This window comes from Anser anser (assembly GCF_964211835.1).
Source record: "Anser anser genome assembly, contig: HAP1_SCAFFOLD_75, whole genome shotgun sequence".
Lineage (NCBI taxonomy): Eukaryota > Metazoa > Chordata > Aves > Anseriformes > Anatidae > Anser > Anser anser.
In genome coordinates, this window is record NW_028153982.1 from 743706 (window position 1) to 757322 (window position 13617).

Sequence of the window (13617 nt, forward strand, 5' to 3'; positions counted from 1 at the left end):
GAGTAGCATTAAGAAAACACGTGTTGCCAAGATTGTACAGGCCAACTCCAACCCTTTGTGTTTCTTGCCAATCCATACGTATCTTCTCAGGTGGAAAAAGAATCCTTTGTGGCGGAGCAATTCCATCATTAACAACTGCAAGAAAGTTATATTTAAAAAGAGATTTTGTTTGTTTGTTTCTAAGAAAGGTATTAAGTATATATAGGTATAGTGAATATATAAAGTATATATAGGCATAGTAAAAATACTATTCTGCGGGAGCACCTAGAGGAACTAGCTACAATCCAAAACAGAAAAACTTATTGCAGACACCTTTAATACCGCCATATTCAAATTGGCTGGTCAACACAACGTTTTGGGAAAAAAAAGTTTAGTCAACCATTTTAATTTTTTCCTTATTATATGCTTTTTTCCTTATTATAACTTCAACCACAAACTTAGACTTGAAATTATATGGTAATAAATGCAAGGACAATGTAAAAACAAATAACTAGGAATGACGGTACCCCTACAAATATCAGATCTTTTCCTGAGCAATCTTAGCATTCAAAAACCTGTGAATAATGGAACCTGTGAATAGCAACAATCAAACACTTTTCTTTGCAAAACAGAAAAGATATGGATGAATCTGTGCATTACAAAATGCTCCCCGTATTTCTCTGTCGACTGTAAATATATCAAAATTAATTTCTGTAACGTCAGTCACTTCAGTTGCCTTAGGAGAATCGCTTTGGAAGTCTTTATTCACAGTAGTCCCGTTCTCTATCAGTGCAACAAGTAAGAACTGCACTTTCTACTTTTGTTTTGAAGAAAACAGAGGCAGGATAAAGCGCACACTTACTTAGATCTCTTTGGGCAAAAGGCTTAGATTTTTCAGAGGATCTACAATAAATAGCACCTCCACATCCTTGGGCCACAGAGACTTGGCTTGAATCTTCTGCAGGTGGTATCCGGCCCCAGTTTGCGGTGCGTGACATCGGTTTTTTAGTACTCAGTTTCTTGGATTTGCCAGACCGCCTTGAAGATGGCTTTTTAGACTTTGAAGATTTGGGCTTGTTAACTATGGTCATTGTTCTCATCTGCGGCAGAGACAAATGTTCTGGCTGACGTAAGAATACCAAGAAGCATTCCAAGAAGAAAAGAGTAGTAGAAGTCCTGTCACTTAATCTCAAAGAAACGGCCTTTAAGAACTAAATTTCTGGTATGAATGATTTAAAAGGAATCCCCAAAACTAAACACACAAAGGAAAAATTTCCATCAAAACTCTATCAGTATTACTTTTAGCTTCTGCAGAACTAGTGGCTGATGCCATTTCTTTCACTTTCGTAGGATTTTAATCCATTACAACTCTGGAGTCTTTTTAATATAAAAATGCAAATGACATTCTCTGAGGGGAATCAGTTATTTATTGCATTTTTGGAGCTTTGCAATTATCTATTAATTATTACCTATTATCTAATAGATAATGGTTGCGATTTATATATAATTGTTGCTCACGCTAGTAATGGAGCACTATTACTTTACTGCCTGCGCTTTTCTGCTTCGTGTGCACAAAGGTACCTGCATTTCGCTGCTACTTTACTTCTGTCTTTCCAGGGCTCACCCTCTACCTCACTGTCTACTGCACCAGTCATGATGGCTTTGTTGTGATTCTATAATGAGCCTAGCTTTTGAATACACTTTTTCTGGGCGTCACTTTGTGATAGCAAGTTAATTTGTGAGGGCTTATCACCTATGACCTGCTTCTCAGTAGGTACACGTTTGGCCTCTCTTAAGCAGAGAGTCAATCACAGCTTAAGATTTTGTCCAAGATGCCATTCACGAAACTGAGTTTAACCTTGACAGAACTGAGTTTAACCTTTAAACCTGAAGCTCCGTTAAAGAATAAAGCAGCACCCAAGCCAGGAAATAGAAGTTAATCATCACTTTACCCTGAAACGCACGTAAAGCCAGTGAGCTATTCTGTGCTGGCAGGATTGCTGCCGGGATGGCCGACGAGGCGGCGGGCACAGGGGGCCACAGGTCCTGCTCCCCGGGGCCACAGGTCCTGTCACAGGGGGCTGCCGGGGGTCTCCAGGCGCCGGGAACAGCGGCAACAGCGGGGACAGAGGGGACAGCAGCGACAGCAGCCGCCACCTCAGCCGAGGCCGTCTCCACAACTGCCACAACGGCCTCGGAACGCCACCCAACTCGGAGCTCCAGCGTGACGCCTTTTCAACCTGGCCGCGGTGCTCACGGCTAAAAGCAGAGCGTTTCCTCCGGCGTGTCTTTACTGTCGGTGCCGGACCGGCCCTCACCCCGAGCTCTCCCTGCCGGGAGGGCTTTGCGGTTGGGGTTTCCCTCCCGCCGCCGCCGCGGGCAGGCCCCGCGCGCAAGCTGTCCGCGCTGGGGAGCGGCATGTCGCCCGCGGCGAGAGCCAGAGGGCGCAACACGAAAAAGCCCCGACACGAAAAAGCCCCGACGTGCGGGCGAGGCGGCGGGGAGACGGCTCTGAGGGAGCGGCCGCTTCGCCCCGCCGTCCTCCTCCCCTCCCGGGCCGCCCCGCCGAGACCCGTGCGCCTCAGGTGCTGCCCTGAGAGGGCGCTCGGGCACTGGGACAGCTGCCCAGGGCAATGGTCATGGCACCGAGCCTGACGGGGGTCCAGAAGTGTTTGAACAATGCTCTCAGACATAGGCTCTGCTTTTGGGGTGGTCCTGTGTGGAGCCAGGAGTTGGACTCGCTCATTATTGTGAGCCCTTTCCACCTTGGGATGTTCTCTGATTCTAGGTCAGCAGTCCATTATCTGATGAGAGGTGTGGAGTCATTCGAAGGGAAGAGAGACCAAAACACTTCTGGTTTCCAGAAGCGGGTATTTGGTAACCAAACCGATGATTCCTTTTCTTCTAGAGCAAGTAGCAGCAGGGATCCGCTTTACAATAGGCTGGCAACAAGGAAACAAAGAATTGCAAACAAGACGTAGGACTTGAGCAGCAGCTTGTATACATGCATCAACTTATAAATGAGCACACAGCTGAGCGATAATGCAAAAATTGGACAAACTAAGTGAAGACGTTAACTGTAAATTTTATAGGTACACACTTTACTATGACGTAAGAACTGGGCAAGACCTTTCAGGGAAAAGAGTTGTTGGCATGTAATTTGAAGTAAGCTTCAAATCCCAGAGGATGATTTTGTTGGAACTTTATTCAGCTGAAAACGTGGAAGCCTTGTTTCTGCTTGTGTTAGTTACAGCTCCAGTTTACTTTGGTTGGGAGGGAAGGCATTCCAGGCTAACGTGCTGTACCTGTTCCTTCAGCTCATTGTCCATAAACGGAGGAGCAAATGAAATTCTTTGAATCTCCATTAAACGCAGCACTACAAAGTGGAGTAGAGGGCGATCTAGCACTTAATTTTTCTGTAAGCAGAAAACCCAACAGAATCTCCACAACAGTTTTCAAATCTTGTCCTGCAGTAAATGACCAGCTGAGTGAAGCTTGCATTTAGAGTATGTGCTCCTACATTAGATGGAAATAGCTTTTCCTCTTCAGAAGTGCAACTGAGTGGTGAACTGGCAGCTACGTAGGGAACTAGTTGTGCCAAAGGGTTTGTGTTGAACGCACAGAAAAATATGCAGGTCCCAACAGTAAAGGATTGTCTGTAGGCATCACACTGAGTACAGATGTTATCCGCAGGTTCGTGCCCAGTGCACCGCGCCAATTATTCACCCAGAGTTGGAATGCACACCAAGGTCTTTTAATTACATAATTAATTACAGAACTCTGCAGAGTCAGGTACTTGGCTATCTTTCACAAAGCAAGCACACCTCTGACTCGAATCACCGTCATTCATACACAGGAAATTTGTGAAAACTCTCTCTTTGGCTCCTTTTGATTGGTTATTACAGCTCACCTAACTTATCTCTACTGAGCTTGCGCATTACAGAGGAACACCGGGGGGGAGGGGGTACAGGAGGAGGGGGACACACACCGAATCCCACATTAGCAAGGATTAGCATTTTGACAGGTGTGATTTCTAATGTGTTAACCCTTAATGACCCTTAATGAGCAAAAGGTTACTATAGGTCAGTCTGGAGCTGGTTTTCTCCTTCTTGTTTTTTCCCTTTTATCCCTTCTCTTCCTTGCTTCTCCTTGTGGAGTAATTGCCTTAAATGACTAGGCATTATAAGCACCCCTCCATCCCAAAAGCTACCCGCCTCCAAGGTGCAACCACCCCTCACTGAGCACATCCTCTGAATTTCTCGGAGCCTGTACCTTTAAACGCAAGCGAGGTAATTTCTACCAATCACAACCAAGATACGCATGACTGGAGTCACTCAAGCTCCACCTAAAAGATAGAAAATAATATCAATTGGCTTAAGAGAAAGGGAATGTTGGGGGAGATACTGTCACGAAGGATACCTTCTGACATCAGTCGACAGGCTGAGCCTCTCATCCCCCCCCCCCCCCCGCCCACTGGGATGCTGCGAGGTAAGATCTGAACGCTTGGTTATACCAGGCGTCTCCACGGAAACTTAGAAATCTCTAGCGTCTTTATGCTTTTTAACATCTTAATACCTAGGCCGTGTACCTGTGCATTTCATGCATGCTAGCTTGCTTTTGCAGACAGTGAATTTATCACTGGCAATCCAAAGGACCTGTGTATCTGTTGCCGTAATAAACTGCACTTAATTGCATTGTTCCTGGCCGTGACAGTTCTCCTTGAACGCGACTAGAGCGAGGGCGTGCTGCGTTGGTGGTGGATCCGTGGCCGTGATAGTTCAGTACCCTGAAGCCGACCGCACCCGTAACGGTCAATCGGCTACACCCCTTAATGCGACACTACTAAAGGAAGAAGATGACAGGGCTTGCACGCATCGCATTAGGCTTTGCATGTGAAAACACCCCCAAATAATTTCACATGCATTTAACGTTTTTAAAGGGAAAAAACCAGGAAGGTGTAGTCCTTCTGTAAGCTACAGCTCTTGATAGTTAAGGCATCAGCATTCATTCCTTTGCTTGACAACAAACTATGAACATACAGAAGAGTTAAATATTTTCATTGCATTCTTAAAGGCGATTTTTCAGACTTGTGCTTCAGTTGTTGGAGTTGAAGAAATCGGTAGACGCCCTTACTTTTACGTTAAGACCAAAATCTTTATCTAAGATTGTGTTATCTAACACAACTATACTCCCACCCCCACATGCTTTTTGGAACTTCTGAAAGATCTTTCTGCAGTCCCACTCTGATGGTCTTTCAGTAACATACAAACTGCCATGGCAGATTCTGTTACGGTGCTTTTCTATTGACAGTGTGCATAACACTCAAGGTAAAGCCCCTCATTTTGCAGTGGGGACATAAAGTGTTTCTTTGGACGCTGCTGCTTCTGTTAGTACTCATTTTTTCAGAAACTTGTTGAACCTGAGCTGTGCCTACCGCACCAACGAATGCTTTCATGACACAGTATTTTGTCAAAGCAGTTTTGCTTCTTGGAGCTACAGAAGCAGCTCTGGCTACATGATAGGGAACTGTGCTGCACTGGCAAAAACAGACTTACTTACAGACTTAACACCACTTGCTAACTTGATCTATTTCAAATCTCATTTTAACTTTAAAGAGCAATCAGTTTTGCGGTTCCTGTCTTACTAAGTTGCCTTGTTTTGCATGGAAGGTCAGCCTGTGAATGTTTTGCTTTATTGCATGCTTCAAAAAAAGGCTGAGAGGAAGAGACTGGAGGAACCTTTTCTATTCTATAGACTTTCCCCCACGAATGTGGAATTGCAGGCTACTTGGATGAATGTTCGAATGTAAGGGAGCAAGCCTCAGCCAAAGGAGGTAGAATCCTTGCTTAAGAGGAAGTATCAGTGTGGGGACATCTTTGCTTAATGGGAGCCATTTAAACTCTTCATAGAAACTCAATAAGCTCTACATCTTATATTTGGAAAGCAGTATGGTTACGCAGCTGCTAACCTAATGACTTGAGTCTTCTGCTCTGCAACTTCAAATTTTGTTTTCAAGCAGTGCATACATCAGTTTAGGCTTTGGACAAGGAGATTTGTAATGCAAATAGTGATAAACCAGAATCAGTGCTACTGACGAGCGTAATGGTGAAATGCAGCAAATCAAGTGTTCCTGGAGAACTGTGAGATTACAAAACCAATAAGCCATGAAGCACTTTTTTTTTTTTTTTTAATCAATTCTTATATGCTGAAATAACACCTTCAAGAAAATCTGTTTATCCAGCCAGGCGACGGTGTCTACCTGTAAGCACAAAGGAAATGCCTTGAGAGTTCGTTTGCTGTATTTGAAGTTCTTATACCCTGCAGAAATAATTATTTAGAGTAACATGTAACTGAGGAGATCGTAGCAGGAAGTATATTATTTCTAGCATTAAATTGCTGCCCCGTTGCCAGTGCAATCTAGGGAGAGAACTGTATATAATAGTTAAACTCCCCTGGACTGACTTACATTATAAAATATTCTGACAAAGTAAGCTCTAAATCACTTGACATTTTGAAGAGTTTTAAACGGGTACAAAACCGAAGCTTTATAAACCAAGCAGCATTTATAATGCTTCATATATAAAAACAATGCCTATTTTTAAGATTTGTTACATATCTATGTAGATACGCTTGCTGGAAAAGCCAGGTCTGTTGTAGACCAAATGCTGCAGATTAAGACTTGTGGCTTACCAGTTTCATTTCTGTATTTTCTTGGAAAAAGTTTTGAGTTAGAGTTTAAATATAAAATGTAAATACTGTACAGATATATATTGAAATAAGTATTTCTTGGTGTACACAGGTGATATGCATGACAAATACTCTGTATCGATCATTGTTAAAAACGTAATGTTCTGTGTAAATCCACTGCGTATTAATCTTTTCATTTATCATCAAGAGCTGTTACTTAAGCCTGGACATTCTCAAAAACAAAGTGTGAAACTATATACCATTGTGTAGCTCCTCCTTTATCAAGAGTGCATGCAAGATAATTGCTCCTTTTTTCCCTTTCCAGAGGATGATTCGATTTTATAGCATGGATTATAACCGCTCTTGCAAGTGACCTTCTTTTAAGCACAACAGTTTAAATGATCAGGTTACAGAGAAAACCCTTTCACTGCAAAATAGATTCAATAAAGACTTGTGGCTTACCAGTTTCATTTCAAAACCCAAGTTGTTGGGTTTGATGGAAAAATGGTTGGTTTGGACGGTAAAAAGGTCGTCGGTTTTGATGGTAGGTTTAGTCTGAGTATTGAAGGCTTCCATCAGTAAGCTCTGCATCTGAAAGACAAAGGGAAGAAATGTCATTCCCTGTTGTGATACTCAACATGGAACTGTCTGGCTCAGTGGTTTTCTTTCTAAAGAGAGAAGTCACAACCCTGCACATGGCTTGATCTGCTCTCTGACTACAGGGCTGAACTGACTGTTGAAGGCAGCTTCCAAAGCCCTCCCATTAAACTGACTGCATTTCAGTTCCGTGCTAAAATTGGTCAACTGTACAGAATATTAGGACAAAGCTACCTGCTTTGATAGCAAACGGTAGACCTTAGGTAAGTTACATTCATTTGAAGGTTTGACTGGACGGCATCCTTGTTTTACTAGTGATCTTGTGGTCAAGCGGACCAAATCCTAGCCACAGAACAGAAGCGTTCAGAAACTGGCTAGAGAGAGCACTTAGGAATGCAGGAATTTAACTGCTTTAACGCTGCTCTTTCTCTCACGTATCTGGATTTTCCTTAAATCACAAATTATCACCAGCTATCCTTGTTAATTTATTCAAAGTAACATGAGTCCAGGTGAAAAGGCACACTCTAACAAGTCCTCAGTTGTTCCTAGTCTGCTCCTAGCTTACTTGAGAGGTTCAATACAGTTAAAAATAAATAAATAAATAAATAACCTGCTGAAGTAGCCTGAAGTAGTGGAAAACTCGGAAAATGTCCCAAGCCCTACACACCCTCCAGTTGTAATCAATGCTGCAGATGATGATGAAGATGATGATGGTGAGCATGGTTTGGTTCTTGGAAGGAATTTGTGCTGTAAATGATTGTGTAAGTCTTTGGTTCTTGGAAGGAATTTGTGCTGTAAATCAATGTATAAATCACAGATGACCTGAGGTCTGACTAGCGATAGGGCAGGCAGTCTGGTCAGGTCACTGGTGGCTTTGTCTGGCAGTCAGTGGACAGAACCTGAAATGTTGGAGGAAAGCTTAGAACCCCTCTTGGCTTTAGTTGGTCTGTTGTGTAAAGCTCTATGTGAAACTAGGAAGGAAATTCCTTTTTTTTTGTCTGAAGAGTAATATGTTGTGTAGTAGTTAAAGCTGCAGAGAGAATCTAGAGTCCTAGATGTTTTGTCCTAGGGTAGTCTACTTACGAGTTCATCAGGTCAGTGTAGCTGTATTAAAAAAAAAAAAAAAAAAAAAAGCTTTTTTACAGGAACCATGGACTGAAGTGTCATTGCATGAGCTACATAATCACGAACAATCTGGCCTATGCATAACTGAATAGATTTTTCCCCTTCAGACCAGCTTTCTGCGGAAGGAGAAGAAACTAAAACTCCCGTCCAGCAACCAGCTGAGGAAGGCCAAAATGGATTACGGATGATTTCCACTCGGAAAGCCAGTGCTACTACTGCTAAACAAGGTATTCCAGCACCTGTAGTAGGATAAATCGGAAGGAGAACTTGACAATTAACTCAAAAGCAATGTGGCGTAAAAACACAACAGAATGTAGGGGTGCTGAATGGACTCGGTTATTTCCATGATCTCATTTCTCCCTGATACCATCATGTGCCCATTGGGTCAGAAAGTTGAACTCCTTTTCTTTCCTTTTGGAGAACAAAACAGGGTCACAGCATGGAGTTTAAATGGCTGCACGTGCAGCCTGGCAACCACTGTTGAAAGCCATATCTAACGATAGAGGGATCTAATATCACGTAAATGGATTAAAATTAAAACTACAGTTTTTACCCTGAAGGGTGAAAGGAGGGGCAAAATGCCATTGATTCTATGGTTGTTTGACTTGTGAGGAGTGTTGACAGGCTTTATTCTAAATACTTCTGAAAGTTCCTGAGCACTAAGAAGCCTGAGGATCTGTGGTCCTCAGTGAGTGCCTCTAAGCCTTAGTCTCATTAACTGTTTTCTGTTTTCAGAGGACGGTCTGAATTTTGGAATAAAAACACTTGAAGAAATCAAATTGCAGAAAATGAAGGAAAAAACTAAGAGACACGGTGGTGAGTTAATATTCCCTACTTTCTTACCCTCTTCACCTTCATCCTGTGTGATGATTTTTCTTTCAAAAAAAAATTCTTCCAGTAATACCGGGTAGCTGGCTATGCTTTGGTGAATCCAACTATTTGCCAAAGAAGTGAAATTTGATTGGCTTCAGAATGGCAGGTGATGGTGGCTGGGAGCTGCTTGAGGGATAGACTTCCATGTTTAGCTGGGGGCATCGAGCAACCTGATTCTCAGCCAGCTGGTATTCTAGATGGGAATTCCAAGGGCAACCAGAGGCAAATTAGTCACCTCTCTTATTTGCATGCTCTGGTCACTGTATGTTTGACAGTAATGAATAATTACAGTTTTTTGTTCTTCGTGATAGTTTTTTCTGTTTGGTAAACTTCCTTATGTTTTGCTTGCTCTGAGCAGAAGGTCCTTCAAGATCTTCTCTTCCTCCCGTCGATTCTATGATTTTTCCTGCTCCGGAAAAGGAAAATGTCCGGACAGTGGTGAGAACTGTGACACTGTCTACAGAGGAAGGTAATAATTAATGCTTTTGTTTTGATTTCATTACTCCTAAACTGGAAGGTTAAGCAAGAAGGAAGGCAATTCACCCCTGTTAGCCTCCTGGTGCTGCCGCCTTCTGTTCAAAACATGCTTTTATGCTGAAAGTCCCTGGTTGTACTGGAAAGCTTTGGTGCTCAGGTTAAGTGCAGTAGCAGGAGAAAGAAAAAAATGTGTCAGTATGCAAATAGGGGGATAACTGAAAAACAGGAGAGTAATGAGAAGAAAGAGCTCTAGAGGACAGTGCTATGTAAGAAGCAATTTCTGAAGCTTTAAAGAGGCTGACAGTGGCACGTGTGGACCGTAGTGCGATAGGAGTCTGTGTATAAATTATATTGTTTAGAGTTGTGCAAATTCCTTTGAAAGGGAAAGAAGTGAAGAAGTACTTTTACTCATAGACATTCACCTTAGAAAGGAATATTTCTCAGCATTTGTACCTAATAATATTCTGCTTGCTTATGCAGCTCTGTTCTGCACAAAGTATAGCTGTCAGGCAGACTCAGATTCATTCTCGACTACATTCAGCTGGAATTTGAGGCAAACACTGAGACTATGGATACTTTTTCTAAGTTAATTATAGTTGTAATATGAGTTTGTGTGGTTTAGCTGTCAAAACAGTGTCTTGCTGGGTTTTTTTGGACATGGGCTAACAGTATACTATTTCTATTGGCTACTGGTCTCTACGAAATAGAAAAATTTTACTTTTGTTTTAGGGGAGGAACCTGTGGTTCGACTAGATCTTGCTGAGAAACAAGGAAAACGGAAAGCCTCCGTGGGTAAGAACTTTTTATGAGCTGTTATTTAGGTGCCGCCTTCTCTATATGACTGCATCGAAGAGTATTTTTGACGTGTGAGAGGAAAATGCGTTGCAGTGGAGATCTGTGTTGACTGCAGAAATGGCAAAAAAACCATTTAGCAGCTGAAAGGCAATTTTATGAAAATATGCTTGAAAAATAGAAGCTTGTGGTTGACTGTTCTCAAATCTTCCTGCAAAGAAATGTTCTTAAAATATTCCTTGTTTTCTCTGTCTGAAGCTGATGTAAGCGCCCTTCCCGTGAAGCGCAGCCTTGCTGAAAGGCTGGGGAAGAAGGTGGAGGTTCCGGGAAATGCTGACAAAGCACCAAAGAGAGGTACAGCTACTAAACAGGCATCTGGATGTGATTCACGGGTTTTGTATTTAGGCTCTCTGTTTGTCCTTTTCCTGCGATGTTTCTTTTTGCATGTTGGCTGAGGTCTTAATCACCGGGATTCAAAGTTACCTTTCCTGCCTTGTTTTTGAATGTGAACACAAAGTTGACGTTTATGCAGCCTCCCTAATTTGGTCTTTTTCTGTTTTGCAGTTCAAGTTCCCAAGTCTGTGAAGGAGAGACTAGGATTACCTTCTCAACGGACTAGTACTGCGAAAGGTAACAACTGGCTATTAAATATACTTTCTCCTTCTTCCTTTCCGTGAACTTAGACCGTTTTCATACAGCCCTAAAAAGGAATTCAAATGAAAACAAAGAACTGGTTCCTCTTGCTCGAGTGCTGAAGCTCTTCTGACAGCCACTATCAGAAATCTGCCTCTAGGTGTGTGTTTATTTTCCGCTTGTGCCTTGTCAAGGTTTTAAGCTGCTTCTGTGAACCATCATATACAATTAGAATAGAGCCACTGCCGGGAGCAGGAATTTGAAATGCAGTCTGAAAAAGTAATCAAGTAAACTAGCATTTCTGTGTAGCAACTCTCTCTGGATAGGGCTGGTCTTCAAAATACAACAAGTGGCTCAGAGGAGGAGGAGAATGTTAGGCTATTGTCCTAAGATGGGTTATTGGGAACGCTCAGGCTTAGTTTTCCTTAGTACTGTGACAAATTTTGGAGACTTAAACTATTGTTGGACTCTCTTTAAATGCTGGTGCTTCTCATTTCTTGATGATGACAGGGAAGGCTGCTAAGCCAAAGGGAGAGATCCATGTGAAAACACTGGAGGAAATCCATCGTGAGAGAGCTCTTCGAGAAAGTCAAGCCAAAGCCCAGGCTGAATGGCATGGTAAAACCAAAGATCCCAGCGCAGGGGCAAAAATTGAGGGTGAGCCCAAGAAGCAGAGTGTGCTCACTCTTTCCGGGCCCAGCAAAGTGCAGTCGAAGGAGCCGGCAGGTAAAGCCAAGCCAGAAGGAGAAGTGCGTGTTAAAACCCTGGAAGAAATAAAGCGCGAGAAAGCTCTGCGGATGCAGCAGAGTGGAGGAAATGTGCCAGCTCCCCCAGCACAACCTGGACCTGCCCCAGCCGGGCAGAAATCGTTATGGAACACAAAGCTATCAGGTAATAAGATGCTTTAATACCTGCCCCGGTGAGGTGCTTCCCATATTGAGCAAGTTCCATTTGCTCAGGATCTGCTTTGCTTTTTCCTTCAATGCGGAGGATAAAAGAGTTTAAGGCTACAAAGTTCAAAGGCAAAGAAGGGCCAGAACGTGCAACCATGTCTGTTTTCGTTAATTACGTGATGGTATTCTGTATTTCCCACTAGAAAATTAACACATTGAGGGGCTTTTTAGTCTAATTTTGGTATTCTGTTTTTTTCTGCCATCTGTTTATGGTATGAAGTCCTCCCTGTGTTGAGTTCAAGTTCACCTTCCTCTTTGGCATGTGTTGCTTAGCTTGACACGTGTATGTGTTTGTAAAGCATGCATCAGCATCTTAATGTGGGGGGCCAGTTTCTGTCAAAAATGACAGAGGATCAAAGGCCTCGTTGTTAACATTATATCAGCTTTGTAAAATGAGATTGTGTGAGGGAGATAAGGAGGGCTTAAAGGCTGCATGCACTGCACATTGTAGCCTTTCTCTCTGTCTCACGGGACACGAGGAAATAAACACACAAAGAAAACAAGTACCCAGCTTTCTTTCGTTTCTTCTCCTGCCAGCCAGACGTTAGGTCAGGAATGGGAGACTAGAATATGACTCTACAAATTTGGATTTTGTGGAACAACTTAATAAATTTTGTGGGACATCACTGCAGGGGAGAGGAAGCTGGTACAACAGTTGCATACACTCTCTTGTCTTACTATACCTGCTGCTTTTCCTTTCCTAGAGGGAGCAAGACTTTAAATACAAAAGCTGTCAACATTTGTGAATCTTACTAGACTTCATACAACGTCTTAGAGTATTGCTTGCACTTGGGATCGCTCTGTGTCTGAGTTTCCCTCGTCCTGGATTATGATTTACTGTAGCCATTCACTTTCTTTGTTCCTTTGTATGGATTGTTGGTAGACGGAGTTTACTATGTGGAAGATATTGCTGAGAATCCAGGCAATGGCAGTGTAATTCTGCTGGCCAAATACAGTTAACTGTGTAGAAGGGCCGTGGAAATGAGGAAGAGAACGTGGATTTTTCATGAGGCAGAGCAAGACTGTATCAGTTCTCTCTTCCTTTTACTCTAGCCAACTTTAACATGTTTGCGAAGCCTTGGGATGGGAAAGTCGCTTCCCCCAAGAAGAAGGCACTGAAACGTAAGGCACCTGGCAGTTTTCCCTCTGCTGTAGCAGCTGTGAAACCACGGACTGCCTCCGACGCTGACACAATGGGACCTCCAGCCAAAAAAGCAGCTATGGTAAGGACAGGGGCTAATGCAGAAATGGATCCCTTGTAAAATTTATACCCTCCTCTAGGAGAAAAGATGGAAAACTCAAATGTTCTACAGGCCTTCTGTTTCCTTTTAAATCCAGTAGCTGCCTAGAGAATTCTTGTAGTACCCTTCCATATTTATTAGATTAATGGCACTATTTACTTAGTCGTCTGTGATTCTGTGATTTCTCTGGTGTGGAGGATTTTGTCCATTAATGCTGTGTTCTTAAAAGACACAAGATCATTAGTAACCTCCAAGTGAAT

At 42.7% G+C, this 13617-nt stretch overlaps 1 long non-coding RNA gene across 1 annotated transcript; it reads left to right on the forward strand.

The window, feature by feature from the left end:
- Window positions 1-9130: 9130 nt before the first annotated feature.
- On the forward strand, window positions 9131-12673 carry LOC310891053. The gene is made up of 3 exons (XR_014577404.1): window positions 9131-9730; window positions 10468-10530; window positions 10789-12673. It is a non-coding gene; the product is annotated as an uncharacterized lncRNA (long non-coding RNA).
- The last annotated feature ends 944 nt before the right edge of the window (window positions 12674-13617 follow it).